Source organism: Chrysemys picta, chromosome 14 (assembly GCF_011386835.1).
Source record: "Chrysemys picta bellii isolate R12L10 chromosome 14, ASM1138683v2, whole genome shotgun sequence".
In the NCBI taxonomy this organism is placed as follows: domain Eukaryota; kingdom Metazoa; phylum Chordata; order Testudines; family Emydidae; genus Chrysemys; species Chrysemys picta.
The window spans coordinates 25221771-25224593 of NC_088804.1; the positions used below are offsets into that span (position 1 = coordinate 25221771).

The 2823-nt window shown below is 60.9% G+C and overlaps 1 non-coding gene across 1 annotated transcript; it reads left to right on the top strand.

The window, feature by feature from the left end:
• Positions 1-2065: 2065 nt before the first annotated feature.
• Positions 2066-2139, top strand: TRNAT-AGU (transfer RNA threonine (anticodon AGU)). Its single transcript has one exon. It is a non-coding gene; the product is annotated as a tRNA-Thr (tRNA).
• Positions 2140-2823: the final 684 nt, after the last annotated feature.

The window sequence follows — 2823 nt, forward strand, 5'->3', positions numbered from 1 at the left end:
TGAAAATGTTAGGGTCCTGATTCTCTACAGAGATCTGCTAGCATGGACTCTGTGCCATTGGGACTCCGTATGAATGTGTACTTAGGAAGTTTTGGAACTTAAGCATGTATAATTGTACATGCCTAAATAAGTTTGCCCTGGCAATTTTAACATGTATTGTGCCAATGCTAAAGTGTATGCACGTGCACACACTCTCGTGCATCTCAATGAGTTGCATGTATGGGCAGGTCTACACTGCAGCGGGGATTGATGCTCTGAGATCGATCCACCAGCGGTTGATTTAGCGGGTCTAGTAAAGACCCTCCAAATCGACTGCAGATCACTCTTCAGTCGACCCCTATACTCTACACCCGATGAGAAGAGTAAGGTAAGTTGACGGGAGAGACCCCTCGCGATGTAGACCCTGTGGTAACTTGACCTAAGGTATGTCGACTGGAGTTGCATAGCATAGGTCGACTTACTGCGGTAGTGTAGACATAGCCTATGTCTGCGACCTGCCAACCTGCTATTCTGACTCTGGCGCCGTAGCTATGCTACCATATCCGCGTAGCATAGATAGGGTTGCCAACTTTCTAATTGCAAAAAACTGAAACCTTTTGCCCCGCCCCTTTTCCAAGGCCCCCTCCCCGCTCACTCCATCCCCCCTCCCTCTGTCGCTTGGTCTCCTCCACCCTCCCTCCCTCACTTTCACTGGTCTGGGGCCCGAAGGGTTTCGGGTGCAGGAGGGGGTTGGGGTGTGGGACAGGGTGGGACACCATTTCCGGGAGGGAGTTGGGGTGTGGGCTCTAGGAGGGAGTTTGGGTGTGTGAGGGGGTTCAGGGTTGGGGAAGGGAGTTGGGCTGCAGGCGGGGGTGAGAGCTCTGGGTGGCGCTTACCTCGGCTGCCGGGAAGTGGCTGGCATGTCCCTCCAGCTCCTAGGCGTGGAGTGAGGCCATGGGGGCTCTGCGCACTGCCCCCATCCTGAGCACTGCCCCTACACCTAGGAGCCGGAGGGACATGCCAGTACTACACCGGCTGCTTCCCAGGAGCCGCACAGAACCGGGTAGGGAGCCTGCCAGTCCTGTGCCAACTGGACTTTTATCGGTGCTGACCAGAGCCGTCAGGGTCCCCTTTCCGACCGGATGTTCTGGTCGAAAACCGGCAACCCTAAGCATAGATGCAGTCTACAGCAACAAAAGTGCTTTTTCTGTCACTGTTGGAACACCAGTTCTCCAAGTGACAGTCTCGGTCAATGGAAACATTCTTCCATCAACCTTGCTGCATCTATGCTGGGGTTTAGGTTGGCATAGCTATGGGCTTGGCATACCTCCCACCATTTCAAGTGGCTAAAGTGGTACGCAGTGCCACGAAGGTTTGGCCAGTCTGCCCCAAGCCAGAGATGGAGTGCTGGTGGCCAGCCCAAATTTGATTGGCGGTGAGACATAGCACATGGGGTCGCAACACCACTCAAATTTGGTCCGGCTGCTGCTCCGGACATGGGGGGCAGCTGGACCAAGCCTGACTGGCACTGTGACACGTTGCAAGCTGGCACATGGGGAAGGCCAAAGCAACTGCCCCCTTTGTCTCCTCTCCTCCCCGGGTGGCCCTGAAGGTGGGAAATGTTCTGTTTCAGCCAGGCCAGTGGCTTGAAGGTGCAGTTCAAAGCTGGACAGCCACACGAAACCCTGGCAGGCTACAGTGCTCGGGCCTTGGATTTTCCACCCCCCTGAGTGCCCTAGCTAGGGCGACCTACATTTTAAGTTTACGCCAGCCCTGGGTGGCAAGGGCAAGGTGGACCCCTCCCCCCGCTCTCTGAGGGTTGGAGTGGGCGCCTCTGCCTGCGTGGCAGGCTAGGAGAGGGTCTGAGAGCAGTATGAGCTCTCACCCCCGGCTCTGGTGGGGATTGCAGATGAGGCGTGGGAGACGGGAGTGAGCGCAGTATTATGCAGCGTGCTAGGGTGCTAGGGGGTGTCGCTTGCACCCCAGCCCCACGCGGTGCTTGCAGCCACCTCCTTTTGTGCGAGGAGAGCAACCGCCTGGCTGCCGAGCCATGGATGGGACCGCCTCGCCACATAACGGAGCAGCCGGCGCCGTGGCTTAGTTGGTTAAAGCGCCTGTCTAGTAAACAGGAGATCCTGGGTTCGAATCCCAGCGGTGCCTACGCGGGCCGGGCCCGCGTTTTGCCCCGGGGTATTTTTATCTCCGCTCCCTCCCAGGACAGGGGCCGAACTGGCTGGTCCGGCGGGGCCGCTACTGCCAGTGGTTCAGCTGACAGCAGGAGAAGCAGGGTCTCCCCCTTCTCTTCCGGAGCCAGTGAACGCCCTGCCCGCAGCCATGATCCCGCGCTCCCGAGCCCTCCCCGGCCCCTGAGCCGCTTCCCAGAGTCCTTACAGTGCTTGGCCCCCGCTGGCTGTGCCGCGGCCGCGTAGTGCCGCCCCCTCCCTGCCCCAGCGTGCTGGGCCCTGTAGTGCCTCCCCTTCCCCGCTGTGCCGCGCCCGCGTAGTGCCGCCCCCTCCCTGCTCCCGTTTGCAGTGCCGCGCCCCGTGTAGTGCCCCCCCCGCTGTGCTGCGCCCCGCATAGTGCCTACCCCTCTCCCCTCCCTGCCCCCCGCCTGCTGCGCCCTGCGTAGTGCCTCCCCCTCCCCGCTGTGCCGCGCCCGCGTAGTGCCCCCACCGCTGTGCTGCACCTCGCATAGTGCCTGCCCCTCTCCCCTCCCTGCCCCCCGCCTGCTGCGCCCACGTAGTGCCGCCCCCTCCCTGCTGTGCCGCGCCCGCGTAGTGCCGCCCCCTCCCTGCTCCCGTTTGCTGTGCCGCGCCCCGTGTAGTGCCCCCCCCCGCTGTGCTG